This window comes from Labrus bergylta, chromosome 17, assembly GCF_963930695.1.
Source record: "Labrus bergylta chromosome 17, fLabBer1.1, whole genome shotgun sequence".
Taxonomy (NCBI): Eukaryota; Metazoa; Chordata; class Actinopteri; order Labriformes; family Labridae; genus Labrus; species Labrus bergylta.
Window position 1 is genome coordinate 4,967,278 of NC_089211.1, and position 26,205 is coordinate 4,993,482.

Sequence of the window (26,205 nt, forward strand, 5' to 3'; positions counted from 1 at the left end):
CGTTTTGAGCTAGAGTCCTGATTATTGTCTGCTGCTCTGCAGAATGACGCTGCTGGATCGTTTTCAACCCTCCTTTGAGTTAGTGTTCTTTCACTCTCAGCTGTTTCCAGTATTGTGGCTGCCTCTTGTATTCCTTTCATGTTGACATAAGTCAGATTGTGGGAATGTCTCAAAGTGGACTTCCCACTGATAACAGGTCGTCTGTTATCTGTGTTTTGAGTCTGAGGGAAATTCAACTGTCAGACACTTCCACTTCCTGTCTCTCTTTATGGCCTCATCCATTGGTCATGTGATTTTTTTATTAAACCCTTTAAGATGTTTTCCACCTCTCCCTGGAGGATGTCATCATTGTTTAAGACTGAAGAATTCTGTGTATGTTTAAACTCTTACTCTAAGATTAGAGATGATCAGTCTAGAAATCCAGGAACCTGTTAACAGTGGCAGGATTATCCACAGACAGACTCACTGTGTCCGTTCTGCAATTAGCAATAGATTTACTTAAGACTGCGAAAGCTGCAGATTATCAAGAGGTATTAATGATGTACTCCTTCCACCTTTCCAAGTACCTCTATGAACCCACCATGTTTATCTGAATTAAGGCAATCCGCTTTATTTATAGGCACTTTTAAGAGTTTATTTTTGAAACCTTATTTTGTTGTAAGTGATGTACATCAGAGTTTAGGATTTTGTGTGGACCCTGATGTGACAGCTTGTGTGTGTTGTGCAGAGTCTACAGCAGATTATCTCTACATAATCCAGTATTTGACCACCATACAGTACAGTAGGCCTGCACCATAATATTCTGTAAACAGTGAAAACAGAAGCTGCTTTAAGTCACTTCTTCCCCTCATGCAGCAGATGATACAGTCTCAGGCGGGAGGCGTGTCACTTTCATGAAAGTGGACAATCAATTCATTTTAAAAGAAAAGTCTTTTCTCCTTCAATACTCTTCTTTTTTTTCCTGAAATCCTGATCATTTTGGAACTTTAAGCATGCAGGGTTTTTAACATATCCTCACATGCCATTTGTTTAGAGACAAACTAAGTTGGGTCAGTAGACCAGGCTTGGCTCATTAGAGCTGGGGGCGGGAGGCTGGGGAAGGATGCGGCTGCAGCTGCAGATTGATTGACATATTTCTCAGCAATTCAGTGCTTACAGAAAGCCTACCTGCAATCAGTAAATCTGCGATTTTCCTCATGCATAGCTTGTCCACATTTCTGCGCCCTTTACCACATTTACACTCTAGTCTATATTGCATAGTTTGACTCTGGGCAGGCCGGCACAGAATGCACCTCACTTATGTTCTCGTTTAGCAGCGCTTTGGTTGCTATTACCTTTTTCAAGTCTGATGAATTTTGTACTTTATGTCCTTAAAAACAGACGTTGTTTTCATCCTAAATAATGGGAGACAACAAGTAAAGCATTAGCGAGAAGACGACCGTGCAGATTTTTAAGTTGTGGAACAAATGTTACATGTTAACGGGAAAGAAGAAGGATTTCAACAACATGTATCCATTTCCTTTTTGTCGAGAGCCTTTTACTAAATGAATCACATCTGCATGTGCAACGTCACCCCTGGGCCCACACACACACACGCTCACCCTCTTTGTACTCACATGGAGGGAAAAAACAGAATCCGGCCTAAAAGCTGAGTGACGATGAAAGCTTCCAGCTCCACTTTCATTCACACAGTAAAACCTTAAAGGGATAGTTCAGTTGTTTAAAGCAGGGTTCTATGAGGTACTTATCCATCGTCGGTGTATTTGAATAGAAGACGGCTGTCGGCACGGGCCCCTGTTTGGAGAAGCCATCGGAGTTCCAGCGAACATTTTAGTCGAAGAGGATTTTTTTGAGTATTGTCAACACTTTGAGTCACACAGCACTCTACTTTGTACAATGGCTCTGTTTTTCTCACATCCACCCTGGAATATCTAGGCAAGCTATGATTGGTCTAAAGCCAACAGGCGATCTTCAGTGTTTTTCTTCTTTCTTTTTTTTTCTTCAAGATTTATTTTTGGGCATTTTGTGCCTTTATTGGAGAGACAGGACAGTGGATAGAGTTGGAAATCAGGGAGAAAGAGAGTAAGGAATGACATGCGGGAAAGGAGCCACAGGTGGGATTCGAGCCTGGGCCGCCCGCTTGGAGGACCACAGCCTCCATACATGAGACGTGCGCACCTACCACTGCGCCACCAGCGCCCCGTGCTCTTCAATGGTTTTTTTAGCCAGTTCACAGCAAGCACGTATGCCTCTGTAGTCTGACAAAGTGATCATCATAGAAGGTAATTATTTTGTGTCTGATCACGAGTAGGAGGAAAACTAGAGAAGAAAAAAAGTAATGGAATTTGAAAAGATGCAGATTTTCAGGATGTACTTAGGTGCTCTAAAAAGTGAGATCCAAAGCCTCTGAGGTCAAAATGAGCTGCAAGAGTGAGCTGAGATCTCTGAACGTCCCGCATACTTAACAGACTATTACCATTTTGACACTTTCTAATTCATAATCCTTCATTTAACTGATTAATTTTCCTGTCGTCTTGCTCTTAAGGACGTCTCATGTGGCTCGTGTTAATTTGATCTCTCGGGGACAGCCCCCTGTAATATCTCCACTTTAATTCTCAACGTCTTCCCCTCAAACTTTTCATTCCTGTCTTCTTCAATTTAGCTGAAGGCTCGGGCAGATGGAACTGGCGATCGGGGCTGCAGTAAATGAATCATCTTTTTTTTTGGGAGAGAGACGTTACATCGGCAGCCAAACAATCGGGCCACCTCTTCAGAAGCGTTGACCTTCCACCTCGTGGCACGCAGCCTCAAAACCCCGAGGACAAACCCATTTCAGAAATCATCATGGAAAATCATGTCTGCCGTGTGCGCGGACAGCGAGGGACAGGCTGTATTACTAAACACCCCCATATTCCCATAATAGAGACCACACAATGGCACGCCAGCCAATTCTCTGCCCCACTGTTAAAATGAAGCCCTATTCAGTTTTATGTAGGCCATCTGTAAGTCTACTCAAACCTAAAAATAAAGGCAGAGTGGAACCGAACATATTCCTCGCTCTCGCTGTGGATGGCTCCGAGCTGAATGGGATCTCTGAAAGGGAGAGAGCTGAGCCAGAGAAAACACAGAGCACGGCACCGTGATTGACTCAAGGCCGCTGGAATTGGCTAGATCTATTATTCAGACACATACAGGACTGTGAGGTAAAGCCCATACCCTGGAAAATAATCAATATGGATTCTTTTACTGCTGCAGTACAGTATAGAACACCGGGACTGTTCATTACTCCTCTCCATTATAGTGCCACAAGTATTGTTCTGTTGTCATGAAATGAGAGAGAAGTAAAGATACGTGTGTCATATGGTACTGATTCAATCATATTCCTAGTTAGAAATGTATAGCAGTATAAAAGTAAACAGAAGTCCTCTAAAAGTAATTTTACCGGCTGTAGTCGGTGTAAAGTCATTGTAAATAATTGAGTCATTGTCGTCTAAAATAAACTTAAACTAGAAATACTAAAAAATAATGACCAGTAGCTTTGCTCCAATGGGGAATGTGAGACCGCTCAGAACGTTCCCTGACAGGGGACGCATGTGGGATATTGACAAAAGGTAATATCTCGATATTTTTGCAGATTTTGCCGATGACAAGAGGCGCTGTTTGTCAATAGGAAAGGCTTTAAATGTACACATTTTGCAATGACAGTAGGAAACCTCCATAAAGGGGTCCCATCTGACAGCCCTTCCTCTCCTTTGAAAACCAACATTTGTCAATAGAAGTCACCGACGGAAAATGAAGAGGAATTATCCGTCTGGGAGTGAAAAAAAGAAGAGTAAGCATTGGGAGACTGGCAGAAGGTGATGAAAGCTGGTTGGAGGGGCCCCCAATGAAATTTTTGCAGAGGGCCCCAACAGACTATAGAATTGCCACTGCCGATAACGATAATTGATGATATTTGCATCCCCCAAAAATGCACTAGCTCGCTCTCTTTTTATAGTGTATTAGATTTAGATAATAATTTTAAAAATGTATTTAAGAAGAACCGATTTTAGTGATTCAAGTGAACAGAATAAAACACTGAAATCAACCGGAGCAGGTATTGGGATCAAACAGTGTAGGTATGAGTAAACCATTTCAGAGGCTTACATGATTAAATAGTAAAATATTACAGAAAGACCAACAAAAATAGTTAGGTGAGCATTTCAAACTAAGCTGCGCCGGGTGTATCTTGGGTCCAGAGTAGTCAAAAGTAGTTTGAAACACTATTTCTCTTGACTGCTTGATTTGTCATCATATCTTTGCACAATGTAATTGGTGACAGCGTTTGTGATTTCTTGCATCTGTTGCCCTTCTTATAGCGAGGCACCTTTTTGCTGAATGACCGCAATTGACTGATATCCGAGATCCTTGTCGGTAACTTAGCTGCTCTGTCGTGGTCGACCGCTCACTCCTGAAGCTTTTCATATTCTTCATATTCTGTGCGGTGGTTAATTTGCTGATAATGAAACAAATTAGTTGTGGAGCTATCGTAAATGTAAACTGCTTTCTGACATCTGCAGATCGGCGGTTTTTGAGCAACATCCATCTTTTAAAAGCCAAACCACCTCCATGTGAAAAAAGGATGAGCCAGCAATTACATCTAATGACATCGATTGTGAGGCTGCTGGTGTTTGTGTTTTTGTCTCCCTGTGCTGTTTGTCGTAATTATGTCTTTTTAATTTCAGCCTTGCAGGCAGCTGCCAGGTTAGCTTGTGGTGCTTGAACACTGCATGTGTTCTCAAAGCACACATTTATCAGACCAGGTGTTCTCAGGACAAAAAGTGGCACACATAAGACATGACAAGCATTACACCAACAATCCCCCTTTTCATCCGCGGTTCAATATCCATGTTCTAAATGATTAAGGCACCATAGAACAGGTAGAAACATTGAAGTAAAGTAAGAGTATTTGTACTTTGTAACTTTCTTCTTCTAGAGTCTTCTTAGTCGAATAATACCTGTTTGGAGAAAAGAGAAAATGACTCCTCCAGTTTTGTTCAGTTCAGTAGAAAAGGAGTTGGCAGGACTTCTTCCTGCACTGGCAGCTGTGTTTAGTAGCTGCAGTTGATGTTGGCTTCAGCCAGTGCGAGGCTGAGACCATTTGGGTCCTTTAAGCACCATACTGTTAGTGGAAACTATTTCGCAAGCTTTTTAGTTCTTAAAAATGGAAAACAGTTTAGGAGAAGGATTACAGGATGGTCAGTCCGCCTGTAAAAGATTAAAAGAGAAGTTCAAGTTGTGCATCCTTAAAAAGATTTCTGCTATCCAAAAAAACTGCTACACAGACTTCACATAAGAACCCGATGCTGCAGAAGCACTACTCGAGCACCATCGAGGATTACTTGTTTTCCTGAAGACTTTGAGTTTGTTCTGTTCAGACTACAGCTGATCTTTGTATCTTCAGTTATCTCTTATTGTCTTTACCTTCTGTCTTATGGAACTGTCTGTATTTGGGTCCTGTCCTGATTGACTCATATCTGAATGAGTGCTGAGATTGTAGCAGGTTGGAATTAATTCCATAATGCTATGATCAAGTGCAAAGTCAATTTAATCTGTGCATTATCAATGAATTGACATAACATTTCTAATATAGTGTTTAGGACACAGTTGTTGATTGGTGTTAATGAACTAATAAATTCATAAATTATATAGTACATGATTTTAAAGTGTGATTATAAAGTGGCTCCAGCTCTATAACTGAAATTAAGCAGATGCAAGCTGAGTATAAATTATTGCTTCTATGCTAAGCTAGGCTAATCACCTGTTAACAGGATTTGTTAAGCTTTTTTGTCACGTTTTTCCAGACTGGCAGGATAAGCATGTCAAGATTAGCTGAGGCCATCAGTACATACTGTAGCTGTAAGATTTGAAAATTGACCCTTTAAATATTTACTTATCAACCAATGCTGCATTCATGTGCTCCTTGGATGGTCCCAGTTTCTGAGTTGGGAAGTCCTACTTCCGACTTTAGTGTGTTTATGTTCTGAATGTCTGGATGTTGTCTCAACAGCAAAAAAAACAGTGTGGATGCTACGAAGAAGATGTGTGGAATGACTCTGTTATAGGTTATTAAATTAAAAACATCCGGAATCCAAACTAACTACATAAAAACAGTAAGATAAGAAACTGTAATTTAACACCCACAGAACCTCCTGCACATGTAAAAACTAATTTGCAGAGCCAAGCTTAAACAAGCCAGCCCTTTGGTTGGATTAGAGTTTGTGATTCTTACTGCAATTTTGGTTGTGACAAATTCACTCAGGGACATCACGGTGCTCCTATAGACTTCAGTTTCAGGAGGATTTTCAAATCTTTCATACATAAACAATGCAATACTTCTATGTATACTCAATCTGGAAAAATAAAAGGACGAAAGGACAAGCATCCAAGCCATAACAGCGGACGTGTCTCTGACTCTTCCTTCCTCTCTTCTCAGCGGCTAGTCGGGCACCTACTCTTTCCCGAGTTTTCCCGAGTTGTTGTTCCGACTTGAGCAGGTGTTCATGGGAATTTTACAACTCCGAAACTAGTTTTTACAATGTGTCCCACACCACATGAATGCACCACCAACGCACTAAGACCACACATCGTAGAACTACATTCAGTCTCTGCCTTTAAAATCCCTTACAGTTGACCATCAACAAAACGGTTCAGGCAACAACACTTCTACTTTTAAGGCTGTGCTAAAATTTTGACAGTTTGTCAATTTCTATTCTCCCAAGCTCGTCCTCGTGTGTGACGAAGGTACAGCTTCCGATGTTTTAAGTGTAGGAGCATGTTGGATGTAGTACAGTGTTTACAAGTTCTGATCCATCCATGCAGCCGTGTGTTACAGTAACTGTTACACAACAACAACATGAAACACATGGGACAATTTGGAGCTGCAGGCGGTGCAGAGGCAGGTGTTCCCTCAGCCCGGGGCCTCAGGTGGCCACCTGGCACACAGGTACACACACTCACAACACACACCACACACATAGTTAATGTGTGCACACAAAGACTTTCCAACAATGTAACTGTATGAGATCCCAGGAGCCAGCTCACAGACAGGGCAGCTCTACAACACACACTAAAACATACACACTCACACACACACACACACACACACACACACACACACACACACACACACACACACACACACACACACACAACCAGTCACCACGGAGATGACCTCTCTTTGCTTCTGAATTAGTACAAAGTGGTACAAAATAAGTGGAATAGTCACTGCAGTTCGGGGAATCTAATCTGGGGCAGCTGGTTGCTGATAAACTGAGAAGTTTGCCAAAGATGAAATATTTCATATTTTTTGCTGATGATATCATTATTTCCATGAGAAATCAAAGCATGTGATTGTTTGGCTTTACAGCAGTTTAAAGGTGTAATCGCGCTTTTTGTATGTAAGTAAAGGCACTAATCATAGGTTCAGACGTTTTCTATTTTCAAACTCATAACAAAAAAGGACTCAGAGGGAAACAGGTGCCATAATGCAAAATGGAAGTCCAGCTGAAGATATCTATTTATTTGTCTCTTCCATAGTCGGTTAACTTTCCTTCAGCTGATGTAGTGACTAAATGTTCTGCTGACAGCACAAAAAGGCTCTGTGGCCATTAACAACAATTATTGTGCTGGTAGCGCTCACAACCTCAGTTTGGGAACGCTTCTCACTGGTATTAACTGTTGCTATGATTACAATAGTTGACTTCTGCTTATCTCAGCATTGACCGAGTTCTGTTTTGGATAGCTCAGTGTGCTTTATGTTTTCATTTATTCAAGAAAATCACCAAGAAAACAGAAACTATGTAAAGTAGGACTGTAAGCATTTATGAGTTCATTTGGATGTGATAAAGGTCAGAAATGAATGCACATGTTTTTCAAAATCGCATTGAATCATGTGCTATTTTGTCCCTTTAGGAGCACCGTAGCTTAGCCAACGCTCCCTTTAGTCACAGTGATGGAAAAGAACAACACCAGTACACTTTTGAATGTCTCATTTCACTTTAAACTCTAGACAGCTCAGCTGAAGATTCAAAAGTAATAATGACTTTGTGATATACAACATTTCAGTTGTTTATTGGTCCCTTTTGCTGTTTTTATTTACTTGTCTATCTGTAACGAGTTCCGTCTGTGCTCAAAAGTTAATGTTGTAACCGTTGATCTACTGAAAGTTCCTAATTTTCTATCAATATAAAAAGCAGGTTCGTATCCAAACAGAAAGTGAAGTACCTTTAGCTCAAGGGAGTACAAAAATACAGAATAAAGCAGATCTTAAACCATTTTAAAATTCAAATTAATGGAATTTCAAACATGTGAGAAGTGACGACTTTTCAGAGGCGTCAGAGTTTTTTTTCTTAAGTCTTCATCGTCTCGTGTTCATTATGGATAAACGGTCATTGATGAACCTTTTATTGTCATATTTTTGCAGCTGCACTCATGAGGAGACAGAAAGTTAGAACGGGGCTGTAAGAGAAAGAGGCTGTGATCTTATGCTCTCAGCTTTTCAAGTGTACAGCTGGTGCAGTTTGAGACGTACTTAAGAAGGCTACTTACAAACTAAAACCCAATGATCTGACCCACTCAAAGGGCTGCTTGTGCTTTTTTAATTGCTCTGTTGGCTCATTGTAATGCTTCTTTAAAACTGGAAGTTACATCATTGAAAAGCCGAGCTTTGTTTTCGACAGGTCTGTTTGTTCTGTCTCTGACTGTTTGACGCTCATTAAGAGTTTAATGTTTGTTTGGACTTTTAGCTCATTTATTTTCACTATTTAAAAAGAAGAAACACATGGAGGACAGGATGCTAAACAACTCAAAGGGAGACCAAGAAGTTGGAGAACATACTGGAAAAACAACATCTAGGAGCTGTTGTTCTGGGAGGAAAAAATCTGATCTGCCATGTTTGTCTGGTTAAACTTTTTTCCTCCCTCCAATAAATCATTTATTTAAAGTGCACTTTCAATGCACCGCAGTTTAACATTTTGGAAGAGAATTCTACTCTCCATTTGGCTCAAGTAGCTCCGTCTGTTTTTTATAGTGTCTATATCTAATGCTGCCTTCACGTGCTCCTTGGAAACGTTGAACTTCCCAGTTGTGCCGTCATAACGACAAAACATCATGCAAACATCACAACTAGGCAACTCGTGTATCATAAGAAATTTCCCAATTTCCGACTCGTAATCACGGCTTTGGAGGTGTGATCATAACTCGTCAATACGATATTTCCCAGGAGCACATGAAGGCAGCATGATACCCGGCACGTGTGTATTTAAGAGAGCTCAAAGAAGTCCTAAAAACCTGACACACGGTGGCTTAAAGAGCAGGAAACACACAGCTCATTAAAAAAGACCACACCTGCAGGCAAACAAGTGCAACCCTGACAACAGATGTCAACAGGTGTGTTTGGAGAGTTCAATTGTTCTCAGTTCAACCTGAACAAATGCAAACGTGTTTCTCCAAACAACGAGTCCCCTTGTCCGGTTTATTATCAGTAGAAAATGTTAATTATGACATACAGACAAAGAGCATAGAAGTCATGATTTAACAGCTACAGTTCATTATGTGATATATGATTTGAAGTGAAGGCTGTTGATTTGAAAACTATACTTTTGGGTTATGCTTCCAATATGCTACTTTTTTTTTTAAATAGACACTTCTGATAAGTGAAATCAGGGGAGGCTTCATTCAAGAAGAGCTTGAAGATGTATCAAACTTAACTTGACATGATTAACAAAACGTTGGGAACTGAGGAACCTTTGGGATTCGACTCGTTCATGAGGTCAAGACAATCGGGACTACTTTGGGCCTGGTATCCTCCTTACAACGATCCGGAGAAAAGTCCAGATTTTTGGTTGTGATGGTTCTTAGGATCATCTTCCCAGACTTTCCTGTGGTGTGAGGTGTGTTAAGAGGGATCCAATTGGAACCGAAGGCTGACCAGGCCGCCCCTAATGTAGTAAACATGTTTAATATTTGTGATTCAATCTTCTGTTATTTGGGGGAACCTGGAGGGCAGCTGAGCACGCGCTCTGTGGAGAGTCATGTGGAATGTAAAAAATAGCCAACTAAGAAGCAAGCTGACTGAAGAAGGAAGCACAACGGCCGCAGTAAAAACAGCTTTCACTCACCTCCAGTTCTCTCCGTAACATGTGCAGCCCATGTTCACGCCATCTCCACGTCTTCTTCTAACTCTTCTCGCCCGCCATACTTGTTTACTCTTGACTTTGAGTGGTTTAGTGTGATGTGTAGTTGATGGAGTCAGGACTCTGGGTGTTCATGGATGGATTCTATGAGTGTGTGTTGTGCTGATTTGGTCACATTGTTTCTCTCCAATCACTTTATAGGAACAAAACAGTCAGATATCGTAAACTGTGGTCATGTGTGGTGTCCCTCACATTTTAAAAATCTTTTAGTGTCAGCCGTTCTTTAGGTGGTAGGGATGAAAGTGTGATTAATTTTACCATCATGATGGTCGTCCATCCTGACTTGTCTTCCTCTGAGCGTAATTGTTTTCACCTGTGTGGGTGTGTCCTTTACAACGTCCTGTTTGTTTCATCCAGAGCATGTTGCTACTCAGCCCATTCTCAGCTCTATAAAACGTGACATGTGCAGCACACTGATGTAGTGAAATCCAGAAGTTCTTCCTGCTCTAACTTTATTTTATAGACAACTTTTACTGCTTTGAAAGTGTTGCAGCTGGTCGCTCTGTTTTGAATTTGTTGCTACAGCTTGATGAACAGAAACATACCACCACAAAAAACAGCTATGAAGTCTGTTTGATTTTACATTAGAAAAAAAAAGGCAATGTTATTTATACAGTAAATTATTCCAGCTAGATCTGCATTACATTTTGTATATAAACTAAAGGGAATGTGCATATTATATAATGCTAAACAAATGACAAGGACAAAGCAGAGTTGTGTGGCCACAAAACTGTAACTTGTGGAACATCTTTGATAAACGGTTTAAAATGTGGAGCTCACTTTGTGCATTTAATTTCAATTTTTAATAATGTAATAAATCAGTTTAAAGATGAGATGTAAAAGAAATCAGTTTATTATAAAGATTCACATTCTTGGGTTATTTTCTTGTGCTTATTGTTTGATGACATGTTCATAAAAAGTCAGTTTTGTTTTTCTGTGGAAAGTTGGAAGTTCAGTTTGTAACATTTTGATGTAACTTAAACAAACTGGTGCAGTTGTTGCCAATGAGAATCCTACAGGCTACATGTTCTGTAAAAAGAGGAACTATAATAAGCATCAGCTTCTGCTTACACCTTTTTGGGTTGGCATATAATTTATTGATTGTAGTATTTGTTATTCATTCATTTAATCCCTCAGTGTTCTTTTATGTCATTTGTCAACAACTCAAGGTGAGAAAGTGTTAATTCAGACCAAAATAAATGTCTACAGTCAATCAATCTAACGTTATTTATATAGTACGTTTGAGACAAATTCAAGTGTGGTTCAAAGTGCTTTACAAGCCAGCAGGAAGCCATTGACATATGATCGAATGTTCAGAGGTTTTGATTAAGAAAACAGACCCCAGATGACGTGGGAGACATATCTCCAAACAGTATGACCTCTGACCCAAACACAAACACCTTTTAAAACACACACACACACACACACACGCACACACACAGACAGGAGCATGCTCAGCACACCCTCAGCTGGTGTTTGCTCTCCTACATTCCTTCCTTTGTGAGCCGCAGTTTGAGTTTCCCCCTCCTCCTCTTCCTCCTCTGTTTGACATTCCTCCTCTTTATAAGCCTTTTCTTTGTTAATTAGCCTGTGTTTTTTTATTGCCTGGCTAATTAGCATAGCTTTACAGTGAGGCGACACATGGTTCTGTTTCCCATGCTATAGCACAGTGCTGTTAACCGGCGCTGTATGTATGGTTGGCCTGCAGACGTCTGCTCTCACGGTTTGATGGATGAATAACTGAGGTCCATTAGTCATGCAGTGCCACTAAAAGGCACCACTCCCAGGGCTGAACAGGTCAGGTACAGACGGCCAATTATCACCAGTGAAAAATGAAACAGCACTTAGATTGAATGTAAACTTGTTCTCTTAATCTTGAACTCATAAATCTTAAATCTTTTCATATTTGATTATGTTTCATGTCTAAGAATTGAGAAGCACCATTGTTTATTGTTGAATGGAAAAAGCAACTAAACCGCGTTAAATATAAGGGATTTTTTTAATAGAAAACTGCATCTTATAAAGGATGTTTAATTTTCAAAGTACTTAAACAAGTTAAATCTTGAGGCTAGAAGTGAATATATTTGGATAAGCGGGCAGAGATGGAAAGGAAAAAGAGGTTAGTGGCGATAATGTTTTGGCTAAGGTTAACACTAGCATAGGAAACTTCTTAGCATGCAAATTTTGGTAAGAGAGGAAGGAGCTTCAAAGTAAATATTCTCCTCAATATTTTATTTTGATTTCAACCTAAGCAGCAAACTTTGGGTTTGAAAAATAAAGCCTTTGTGAAAAAGCAAAAAAAACTGCAGTTCCTCAAGTGTCCACTTGAAGCTAGCACAAAAAAAAGCAAAGAAATCCCCATAATGTCCCATATTTAACAACAGCAGCCATGTTTACAGCCTGGTATGAAAACCCTTCTGGTCTTCTGGTCTATTTAGATAATATTAAGACTGAGTTATTCATATATTTGCATAATTGGGGTGTGTATGTTTTTCAGGAGGCTAAAGGTCCATCTCAGCTCCACCAGTGATTTAACAAAAGTTATAGGGCTTTCACACATGTACAAAACTCCTGAAAAACTTGTGAGGTTTTCGGGGTGAGCTGCATGTGTGAACGCAAACAGCTGTGTTTTTTTACTCAGAGATTATCCAGAGTTTCTCCTGACAACTCTCAAGTATTTTTTTCTGCAGAAAGTAAGGAGAAAGTCTGAGTGAGCGGATGTAAAAATGCAGGATATAATCAGGAGAATTCACCTCGGGCGAGTGGGAGTGGATGGTGACGTTTATTTCCTGCCATCACTGCACGTCCATAGACTGTCTGCACGCGACCAGTAGGATCTCTGTGCACTGAATTCATCCGCTGAATTATGTTACATCGGTTAATGGCACATCGGAGATAAAATTAAATAAATCGCTCCGTCTCTTCTCAATATACTTCATTTAGCAGAGTATGTTGCTTCGTCCACCACTTCCACGTTGTTAATACATCATATTTTGCATCAGGAGACAGACAGACACACCTTTTAGTCCGAAAGAGATAGTTTCTTGCTATTAGGTGCATGTGTGAACGACCAGATCAGGATGAAAAAAAAACTTTTCTTTTTGACACAGCACTTCCAATATGGTGACAGCCACCGTTGGGCTTCAAAATGTTCAAAGATTAAGTCCATGTTTCATACAGACATACATGTAAGGAGGGGGGAGATTCTTAAAAATAAATGTATCTGAAATGACTCTGGGTCACATCTCCCTCTTTTCCTCCCTATAATACTTACATACAGTAAAATGCTCGATAATAAAATATCATCACTGCAGAATATTTTTTATTAGCAGCTACATAAGTACTCAGAAAGTAGAACTAAGTATCCTTGGTCTGGTGGTCAGGGTCGGGGGGGAGCTGGGGTGTACAGATGTAAGTACTCATTGATTCTCACTCCTGGAATTCAGTAAATGTTTAGATTCAGTGATTGCTCTGAATCACACTGGACACACTCACGTCTCTCATGTTTAATGGAAGTCAAAGTGAAACGAGCCTTGTATTCAAAAGAGTCTGGCGGTTCACCAAAGTGGTCAAATGTTCCAGTCTGTGCCGTCAAACCTCTGCTCTATCCAAACTCTCACAGCGGAGTGAAAGTGAATATTTGTGTTGGCTTCTAATGTGTCAGAGAGGAAATTAGCCACATGTTGGAATAACAGCGTGCGTAAGAATCCGTACACGCGTGCTCCTCAGACGGAGAATCAAGGAAATGCGTCGTGTGCTGTCAATGTTCGAACATTTCCTCAAATCAATACTTCCTGCTGAACAGAAACCCTCTATCACTAACTACAACGACCTCAGGTTTACATCGAAAAGAGGGCTCAGGAAAAACAAGGCTTTCTCTGAAACATCCAAGAAAAGGTTTAAGTTAAAATATTGCAATACAAAAAAAAGTAATGAATCAAATGTGTTTAATACTTGCTGTTTAATTGTTGTTTTCACACATACAGTACAGCACATAGCTGCTACAAATATTTTTAAAACTATATTACGTCGGTGTTTTCAAACATGTTCAGAACTCCTGAAAATGTCCAGAAACACCCTGACTTTACGCAGACTTTCCTGCCAGCTTCATATTGAAAATGTTTTAATCCCAAGACCAATGTGATGATCATTTCCATAATGAGACTGTGGATACGTTCAATAACACTAGCACTGATTTAAATGTAATAAACTCATCGTAGTGTGGGACTCTGTCAATACAGCTGACATCTTTTATTTCTGCTGCAACTTTTTGCCTCTTGAGACCCCTCACCCCCTCCGGACAACAGGGAAAACTACATGCTGTGAGGGACTTGTGTGAATAAACGACTCAAGAAGATTTCAGGGAAGCTGTCCTGAAATGTTTGAGTGCATGTGTGGAAACAGCTCTGGACAGTTTTGAGATAAACTGTCTGAAATGTATAACTGTAGAGTTAAATAGCAACATTTTACTCACCTTTGACATTTATGTTTTAATCAAATCCAAATGAGCACTTTTCAAAAATAGGCTGTTTAGCATTGTGAGTCCTGGTGTTGCCATTGACAGATGATGGCTTTTGAATTCATGCTGGAATCATACATCCACAATCACTACGTCAGCTGCTTGGTCTATTTTTCTTTTATTACAAAAAAATGCACAAGAGTTAATAGAGTTGAACCCGATAGGTCAAGGTGAAAAATACACTCAAGTGAAAACAGATTGCTGTTGCTAAAAGTGATGTTTTAGGAACAGCCAATTGTAGAATCGAACATCCTCCATAAAAGATAAAAGCTTATTTTCAAGTTTTCTTCTTCTAAAACTCAGCAGCTAATGTCAGAAAGTTACACATGGATGTAGTTCTTTGTATTTTGACCTCTGGTTTCAGGTCTGGCTCACAGGCCTCTCTTCTAGGCTGATGATGACATTGATGTTTTCAGTAAAGCCACGAGCATCGCAGACTCACTGCCAGGTTCGGTGTCGGGCTCGGGTTTCTTTTATCCGGCTACACAGGGCAGACGCAGTGTGTGTATGAAAGCCGCTCTCCCGGCTGTGTCGAAGATGCTGCTGGCTCTTTGTCAAGTCAAACACGTAATGAGATCTTTGCTGTTCTGAGTCGACCCCCTGAGAGTTCTTCCCGCCAAACGTCCGGGGCCAGCCGCAGGTCAGGCCTCGCCTCGTGATTTATGTTCTTCTTTATCAGACGTAATGAGTGTTCTCACAATTAGCTGGAGACACGCTATCAGAGTGGAGCTCCCTGTCAGCGCTGACCCTCGCACACACAGCTGCTTCTTAACGATGGTCGAGGCGGAACCCGAGGTTTCTGCTTTTAATGGGCGGAAATCGCGGCTTCGCCCGCTGCGGCGGCGGCTCATTACGCCGCCTCCTGAGAACAGCTCTCACCTCGTCACGGCAGAGCGTCGTCACGGCAGAGCGTCGGCTCGGATCCTTCCGCACGCATCCTGCTGTGACCTTTGAGGTTTTTTAGTGTGCCAGTAAATCTGCTTTCCTCTGTACCTGCTCACTGCTCGGAGGTGTCAATGATCGTAATTTCAAGAAAGTGAGAGACACAGGTGTCCAGTTTCAGTGCAGGTCAAAGTACCAGACTACACATTTTGCACAAAAAGATGATGCAAAATGTTTTTTCTATTTTTACTTCTGAAAGCATTTCATATGAACAAGTAGCACAGAAAAATAGACTAATGATTATTTTAGTTTTCATGAAGTCAATGCAGAGGCAAATACAATGTTTGCAAAAGCAGTGCAAGTAACTAACAACTTGTGTTCACAGAAATAACTTCTCTGCTAATTACACAATCTGCTGAAGGTGTCTTTAATGGTCTTACACCTTTTTTCTGTGTATGGTAATAAAATCCCAGCAAATTGGAGAAGAAGAAGATTTCTTATATTAATCCAATGAGGGGACATTACTTTACACTCTGTTGTTGAACATGCTATACACACACACACAGGCTGAAACACACACACATGCACAAACAGGATCCTCTGGACGTTCACTAATGGAGAGGTGCAGTTTGGGGTCCTGTGCCTTGCTAAAGGGCACCCGGCAGTGCTCGGGAAGTGAACTGGTACCTCTCCAACTACCAGACCAACATCCAGACCGAGTCCGCACTGGGACTTGAACTGAGGACCATCTGGTTCCCAACCCATGTTCCCACAGACCGAGCTACTACCGATCAACAAAACACAGAGAAAAAAGAACCATAAAGCCACAAAAATGTTCCCCACCAAAAAAACACATAGGAGTTAAAGGATCATTGCATTTGAAAAAAAAGTTAGATATAAATGCATTTAGGGAGAACTCCCATGATTCCTTGCTAGCCTTGACGTCGTCTTTTGTTAGTGTAGTATTGATTGAGAGAGAGGCCCCTGACCTCTACATACTGTATCTTTAAATGATGCTTTCTTTATTTAAGATTGAGCTCCAGACAACACAAACAAAGACTATTTGTCTTTCTTTCACCCAGAAGAAAAACACATTTTAATTACTTTCATTAATAATGGATTAATAGCCATGTTTACAGTTACAAATGATTTGTTTCATCCACTCTGGTTTGCTCTCTTTTGGATGTTTTAATACTCAATCTCATTCAGAAATAATTCAGCATCATAATGTCCTCGTTTCAAACCCAATCCCTGACAGCAGAAATTAAATATTAATGTTACAAAATCAAGATGAGGAAACTCGATCTGAGCGCGACAGCAGATGAAAACATGATGATGATGTGTTCGAATCAGCTGTGCACAGAATTTCAATTAATGTTTACTGCCTGATGGGAAATGTGATGCCGGGCGGCTCTATCCACTCCTGTGATAAGTTGGAGAATCATTTAGAAACCTGTAATAAAGATTTGTACTCTGAGCCTCATCTGGCCTCTTCTAGTATATATTTAATACTTTTGCAAATAAACAGGTTAATTTGTTCAGGGATCATCTCCTGCTTCATCTTCCATCATCTATGTCATTTGAGATTTTTCATACAACCATAATAAACGGCCGGCCGGGAGTCTCATCACAATGGAGGAATATCTGCATAGATAAATACGAGTTTAATGTACGGTTTGCATATCACATTGTGCTAGGTTCAAGTGAGAATGACCCTGTTTAGAAGTCTTTGTGATCTGCACTCTTTTCACCACACTCCTATTGTTTCCGCTGAGCTCATTAATATCTCCACGCCTAGGGCTCTCAGCATGCATCGCTGCATGTTGCCCACGGAGCCAGATTTCCTGGCAAATTGGCACAATGCAGGGATACCCATACTTCCACAAGTACACAAACAGAAGCACACACAATGGCTGAAGGCAGATGTTTCCCTGTGACTTCTGCGGATGACAAACACCGGGGAAAGTTTTGAATGTTTCACATTTGTGTTGGAGGTTTGAGGGAACAAATGTTGTATTAACGGAGATCTCTCCTCAAAAGAACCAATTTCTCATGGACACAAGAAGAACACTGGGTTATCATTAGTGGTAGTCAACCATAGTTCCTAGAGGATGCTCATCCAGTTTCTCTGTGTGACCCTGACCTGTTGTAATTACTGTGAAACGAGTGCTTAATAAATGTCCCAAAAAAGAAGATCCCATGTAATTATCTGAACACATTCCTGCTCTCCAGAGGATGATGCAACATATTAATCCGGATAACTTTCCCCGAGTAACACCATCACTCCATAAGTTATTAAGAATCAAAATCTTTGGCACCCATTTTAGTCCAAGCTACATTTAGTGAGCAATGTAATATTATTTGAAAGAAGAAGAAACTTTGCACACCATGATATCAAAGGGCACTGTCATGAAACTTCTCTGCATTCCTGCTCCCCACAGGATAGACCCTTTGTTTTTCTGAACAAGATATTGAACATTTCTCTTCAACTGGTTCATAAACTCAATACTAAAATCCTAGTTTTGTCATGACTTTATGGTACTATGAATGGATCTGATCACATTTCCTCTGAACAACAAACTTTGAATGTACGTCCAAATCATTTAAATCATAATTTTTCAACAATGTTTCCCACTTTTCAGCCTTTCTCATTGACCATACAGTATAAAATGCTAACTGCAAATGACAGAGTATGTGCGTAGTCTGACTAAATATTGTAATTGTGAAGATTTCAGTCTTGGCTGGAGTGCTGTGTTAACACCTGTGGTTTCTGGTGAGAGTCCCAGAACACTTTGTAAGGGTTAGAGCATAAGAGAAACTGTTGTATCTGTTTACACCACAGCCAAACAAACTCACATTGTTTCAATAAAGACGTCAGACAGTAATCCTAATTTTTCCATCATGACATGAGAAACCTTGATCTAATTGTGTAATGCACACAATGTGAGTACTTTTCCACACAACAGCAGCAGCAGGTCACAGTGAAGTTAGTTAGCTTGCAGAGAAGTTTTTTAAAATTCTGCAGGGATAATCAAAAAGAGATGAAAAAAGGACCACAGTCACATTAACCAGCAACACAACCCCAGTACAAATGCATTGTGTTTCCTGTGGATTCCTAAGAGATAACAATACAGAAGTAATAAGTTACAGGCATAAATTTAATTTTATGTTGATGATACCCTTTTCTTTTTACTTTATCTTCTTTCCAATTTCGATAAGGAACTACAAGTGGCTTTGTAAGGTTGTCGAGCTACTGTTTAGTTTGGTTTGTGCCTCGTTCTGATTCTTCTGGATAGAAAGGAGCCACAGGTCGGATTCGAACCCGCTAGGAGGACTATAGCCTCTGCACATGGGGCGTGCACCAACCACTACACCACCTGTGCCCCAAAGTTGTCCATCTTTGTAAGTTAAGTTTCATTCTCAATGCCAAACAAAAAGTACTCCTCAAGGTCAGAAAGTACAGATGAGGAGGAGGGTTCAGTTTTTATCCTCGCTCTACAATAGACTGTATAAAGAATGGACAGCTCAATACCTCACATCAAGTGAAGCCATGAGATTTAGAGCTCCTCCTACTTATTGGCTGCAGTACAGGATATAAACCCTGCCTCCTCCATGTTAACAGATGGGACTCTGATCAAACTATAAAATCAAACTACACATAACTGTTTCTCAAACCAAGCTGATTTTTCGTTGAAGTATTCCAAGAAACTGGTAGTTAATGCGATATTTGATGCTATAAAAACGGGGTATAACACCGTGATTGAAAGCTCTATAGACAAATGTGGCACCTGATGCGCTCTGTGTCCTACTAGTAAGATGTGAGGAAACATAAAGAGAACTATGAGAGTCATTGAACAGCTATACATTTGCGTGTCTGCTTCAAGGGGACACAAGGAGCCGTTCTGCTGTGGATTGTACCGGCTGGAGGGATCTTTGTGAGTTTATGTTGAATGCAGCGGCTCTTACAGCTGATCCCTCCTGTACAGACTCTGTCTCCAAATGTGATACATGCCCACTACACGCTCGTAAATGTTTTGGCTTCATATTTGTACAACTGGAGGAGGTTGAGGCATGTTGTCCATATTAACTTTTTACAGTCTTTGCTCTCAACATTTTATATTCTTGGATTTCTCTTAGAAGAGAATCTGTCTTCTACCATTCTTAGAGCTTTACGTCAATGAAAGGAAATTGTGTTTCATGTAGGAAAATGAGTGCTGCTTCAACTATTCATTGTATTAAAAATGGTGTTTGAAATTATGCTAAGAGTGAGTTGCTAGGACATAAGGCCGTAGAAAAGGAGGGGTTCAGAGGGTTGATATTGTTCTAATAAATGTTGAATAGTGCACAATAATAAAAATGAAACCATAAAAAGGGCCTGGGGAGGGTTTTCTTTCTTATTAATCTCCTGAAAAGTAATACTCGCCATGTTCAGGGTCGACATGAGCAACATTACATTACATGGATCAATGTAATGTCTGTCCTGGCTTTCATGTGGGGACTTTCTGCGTCCTCCTGTGACTCACTGCCTCCTCTATCTCATATTTCCTGCCTTTCCAGGCCTGCATTACCCACAGTGCTGAAACGACTCTTTATGGATCAGCCCAAGCTTAACCAGAGCCATCAATTACAGGTCAGTCAGACCCGGCCAATATTCGGTCATAACTCAGCGAAGCAGGCCACGCAGGCAAGTGAACTCCTCCTGCAGCATTTAGCCGGCTAATAATGATTTAATGGACGGGCTCTGACAAAGATAAACAGTAGCCTCATTCTTGACAAGAGAAGCTACTAATTACATCACAGAGTGCAGGCAAAGAGGCAGCCTGTCTGTACATGAGCAAATAACCGAGTGCATATGTCTTCCATATGGACGACAGAGCCCACGGGCTGCAGCTCTGCCCCTGGAAACACCAAGACGGAAAACCGCAAGAAAACTTCCCAGGGAGGCGTGTTTGAGTCGACTTTGATCGTTATGAAAAGGAGACAAAAAGAAAAAAAAAAAGGGCTGACTGGTGATCAACGAATTCATCATAATGAGCTCTGATTTCATTTGCGATCATCAAAGCAGCTCATCACAGCACGCCCATTGTGCACTTGACAATAAACTGGATGTCTCTGCACAGAGGCGCAGACAAAACATGCCATGTTTTATTATCATGAGTCACTTCTTCCTCTCTCTTTTTTTTGTGACAAATCACAAGTTCATAGCAGGGGCAAACGCTTTGGCTTGTAAATGTAGATATTGAAAATAATTTTGCACTTGAAATGTAATGATTGTGCTTCTGGAATGATGACTGTATTATGCAGTTGACATCTGTGGAAAAGTAATCTATTCCATCTCCTGATGCCTGGGGAGAAATAACTTTAATTTGCACAGATGATGATGATGATGATGCAGTCTGAAAAGTGCAGTTTAAATGTTGATCAGACGGATTATCATTCTCTTCTCTCGTTCTTTTCTCTAAAGTTTCTCTCTTGACATTGTTTTAACCCCAATTACTCATCACTGATCAACAAAAGTTCCAAAGTCAAACAAAATCTGATTATTTCTAGAAATGGCTTCGATGTGACTCAATATTTACCTTTATTTAAAACTGGTGGTTCTGTGAGTAAGCAAATAGACTGTGATGCTTCCATTAAAGACTGCGTAATAGAGCCAAGCCCTTTGCTTATAAAGTAAAACCGCTGGTAAAATGTTGCTAAGTATAAGATAACCTTGGCTTGACCCTGATTATACAGTGGGTATACGAAGTAGACGGAGCCACCATGACTCTACCCATTTATTTGTGGAACAGGCCGTTGTAGAAAAAGACAGTTTTTCAGCAGCATGATCATATACCTGCGAATCGAAGAAACGAGTGTCAGTGACAAATTAAATTTGATTCCACTGTGTAGTGCTGGGAACCTTTGGGTGTCTCACGATTCGATTTTCGATTCAAAACGATTCTGGATTCATGAATTACGATTCAAAGTCTATATTTGAATGAGTACATACTTCAGGATCTACTCCAGTCATCTGTGAGACTGGATGAATTTCTTGTTGCTCTATTTAGCATTCTACTGAGTCAAAGAGCTAACCTTAGCACTTAGCAGAGAGTGACTGATAAGCAGGCAAAAAATTTGATTTTTGGAAATTATATATGAACCGATTTTAAATCTTAGAAGAGAAGAATCTCAATTTTTACATGAATTTATTTTTTCCCCCACCTCTACCACTGTGTGAGATATCACAAAGCGATACAATGCTTCAAACAGTTTTTACGATCTCGACTCGTTTCTATGTTCCTTTGCTTGTAGCTGGCGTAGACATGGACGAGGAATGAGGGAGCTTGACATGGCGCTGGGATTGTCCTACAGGAAAATGTACTTGCTTTGCTTTCGCTTTCACTCACTCAACAGAGCTTGTTCTTTTGTTTTTCAAAGTTGACATGGCAGAGTTAATAATATCCATATCTGTGACTGAAACGTTGTTCCTTGACTTGAGTTAACAAAGAGGTAAAACCTTAATCGGCTTACCAACTTAAAGGCTCTTCAAAATAAATGCACTACATGTCATTCTGTTTGCAAGGGGGAACTGAAATTCAGAGAGCAGAGAAGTAAATAGAAATAGATGCAGTGTGTGCAGCGAGCATATGATGCTGTACGATGCAACGCTATATCTGACAATCAAGTGCTTGTACTCTAGGAGGTTAACTCAAAATGTGCTCTACATGAGTTTAAACATGAAACAGTCTAAAGAAGAAAAAACACTCACAGCTAAAATCCTGCGAGTAGGGATAACTTGACAATCAAAGGTTAAACAAAGCGATGAAACAGCTCTGATTATGAGACATCAATGAATGTATGTCGGAGACCATAATTTGATGTATCCTGTAAAAAGTCAAACTGACAGAATGTTACAGAAAGTTCTTCACTTCGTGTCCTCCCTCCGGTCAGAGCTCGGCTCCGTGCAGGCCGGGAGCTCGGGGTGATGACATAAACCTCTGAGCTGTGGTTTGGAGCTCCAGCGGGTCATTTTCTCTTTATATCTTCTGCTCTGTAATGTTTTCTGACATCCATAACACCCATACTTAAGTATGCTTTGAGAAGGAACATACTCACATTATTTTATTGTGTTGAATCTTGGTTTTGTTGAAGTGATTTCACATGATTTTCTGTTTTTTTAAATGTCTGTTTCTGTTTGTATGTTTTCCAGTCCACATTTTTCATGTTTCATTTTTGCGCGTTAAGGCCACCGTATATTCCAAAACTCAGACGTCACCTCATCATACACTGGTTGTTAAATTAAAAACAGAGAAGTCAGTGGCACATAGCCTTTTACAGAAAATGATAAACTGTGTCCAAAAAAGCTCGACGGGGACTCACTCAAAGCAAGTGACGCATGTATTCACCGATGTGTGGTTACCAAATTCACTCTTACTCATTATTCCAAGACAAAATATGTAGAGTGGAGCTGGGTTTCTGCTGGCCGCTGCAGCTCGCTCACATTCCTGCTGAACCCCGTCATGTTGCACTGTTTTCCTAACTAACATGATTTAGCCCGTGTGCTCTGGGCATGAGCCCTCACGCCGCGCTACAGGAGACTGAGTGGCATATAAAGTTATAAACAGACCAACACATGGAATTTTACATTTTACATTTTACATTTTAGCCCTTGTGCTTCCCTGGAAGTCGTCCCAGACAGTTGTGTCTTTCAGCAGGATTACGGAGGACTAAACACACAGAAAGAGGAGAGGGAGCCTGAGCGGGCCAATCAGACTCGCTCTTTTGGAAAGCAGCAAAGGGTATTTATTACAGCTCTAAGCAGGCGGCAGTGGAGGAAAAAAGAAGAGGCAGGGATGTAGGGGATAACACTTTTTGAAATATTACTCTAAGTGGAATTAATTCCTGCCTGCTGAGCGCCTGGGCATCCCAGGTGTTACTGTGAAAATACCATCTGGCTCATTAATTGGAAGTTATTCCAGACGATTACTGATACCCCCGAGGACCACCGTCCACTCTCTCTCTGCACGCATATTGAATTTCATAAATAAGACACCGCCACTTCTCACCCCGGGGAGCCGCTCAACCGGCCTTTTTATGGGTGAACATTGATTAGCAACAGTTCAGGGTCCACATGGAGCTTAATGCACAGGTGGAGGCGGAAACAAAACCTCTGAGTGGAAATTATAAAGAGAAGCAAATTGAAGCTTTTTGAAAATCCAGACAGTGTAAACTATGAATTAAATTAATTCTACACTCACAAAGGTTTCTCCTGTCACACTGGGAATTTGTTCTCCTGCGTTGGTGAACTGGTTGAGCTTTTTCAGAACATGAAATAATTGTGAAGCGCCAAAGATAATTGAAAAGTTGACACCTGTAATTGGATTTAGTAAGTGCATATAAACAGCCCAGTGTCCTGCTGTGTCCATGTTTTAAACAGGCAAAAACACATTAAATTAGAACAGTTTTTTAACCTGGGTTTTATCTAATGGCCAGCAGGGGGCTCCTCCACTGGCAGAGGAAATTGAAGACAAATTGGTGACAAATTATCATTTTTCTAGTGAGTTATTTGATAAATTGTCTGATTTAAATCTTATTTAGGCAGCAGGATTTTTATTTTGTACACAAGGTCATATTAAAGGAAGAATGTGCAACATTTTACTCATAAATAAAGCAGAAATCCAGTTTATCCTATATGTAAATATCATGTCTGTCTACAATGAGTGAGAAGCTCGAGTCCCGCCAGCTGTTCTGTTGTCAGAGCCGCGTTTACATCATGTTTAATAGACTGGACGACCTTGAGTATAAAGCTGTTTCAGTCAAGAACAAGAGAAAAGAAGAAGAACATACTCACTGCTTATCTGGATGTCATGTAAGTGTCTTTAGATCACGGCCATTCTGTGTCAGTTTATGTTCAATATGAAGCTACGAGTTAACCAAAGTGTGTTAACATTAGCCTGCTAACACAACGATGCAGGCCACAAGTGATTGCAGCTCAATTTTGTCTGCCGCTTGCACTTAATGGTGTTTAATTATGGCGCGTTCTGATTGATAACTCCTTTGTGAGAACACAAGTGGAGAGGGGTTGGAGGTATGTCGATGGAGGCTTTGGGATAGCGGAGGTGTCGCCAAACAGCTTTCGTTTGCTTTGGTTTCATATCTGGTGCTTAAGGGAGACATCTACTGGATGAAAAAAGTTGCACATTCTTCCTTTCTTAAGAGTAAAAGAAGCTAAAACTAAGTCAGAATATCCACACCTTGGAATGACTAGACAATATCACATCAACCTAAAAAAATACAGTTCTCAGTGTTCTGTTGTACAAACTGTGGTCTTAGTTCTCTGTGAGTTCAGCACTACAAGGATGACCATATGCATGAACCCTAATAATAATTTGACCCAATGTAAAAGCAAAACTACATTAATCAGTTATAATTATACAAGTTGAAAAGCACTCATAAATTAATCAAAGACAAAATTAGAAAAACATTTTTATGATCAAAAAAGTTTCAGTGATGCCTTCTTAAGATTTTTAAATTGTTTAACAGAACCCAGGTTTATTGTGTGTGTTATTTGATACCTCTTGATGCATTCATTTTTGATTCATTGTATTGTTACTTCCACAGTACTCAACATAACTCACTGCAACCAATCAGAGTAGAGACGGGGAGCAGCTTCTTAATGTCCAGACATAAACTCCTGAGAAGCGTGAAATGTCCTCCACATGAAGAAAGCAAAATGCTTCCTTCAAGTCACTTTAGTCTTAATCACAGTGGATGTAATGTGTTTGTGCTCTAAAAGCTGCTCCTCATTCTTCAACAGCTTGGGCTCATTGATTAGAGAGAGTCCTGCCCTCGCCCTCTTGACACCCGGGGGTAGGGCATCGGTCCTCTGCACCTCCTAACCTCAACGCTTAACTGTGACCCCCAAAGAACCCGAGAAACAGACCCGCACTGTTATGTTTCTGCTTAGATCACTAAACGGATCCATGTCTTCTCGAGGACACAGATTCTGAGGAGAATTTTAGCTTTTCTTTCTGCTTTTTATTCTTAAAGATCGGGTTTAAAGTGTCTACATTTTGGGCTAGAACTCAAACTATTATTATTCAAAAGCTACGTAATCTGAAAAAACAATATTTTTTTGAAGTTCATTAACTTTCCAATAACCGAGTTTCCTCCATTTTCTCCCCAATTTATAAAGTCAATACTGTCCTGTACTTCTTGTAACTTGTAACCCCATCGGGAGCTGTGACAGAAACTGTTCTACTGTTTCCTCCATGACACACACCGCTTCCCTCACTGCAGGTTTTTTTGAGCTCCTGTGAGGGGGTTGTGTGGAAGAGACACGAGGATTAGATGGAATTGCATTAACCAAATAAGATGTCCTCTCTTACTCCAGTGCCACACTGAGAAGAGAAGAGAGCAATAAGTTCTAATTAAGTAAGAGAAAAACAAACCAACACCTGATAACTTCACCAGTGGCTCTAATTATACGACTACTCGGACATCCACAGAATTGGACTGTCACTTCTAAACAAACAAGAGGAACTTATGAATCTCAGACTTTTTGTTGTTTATCCTGTTGAATAGAAC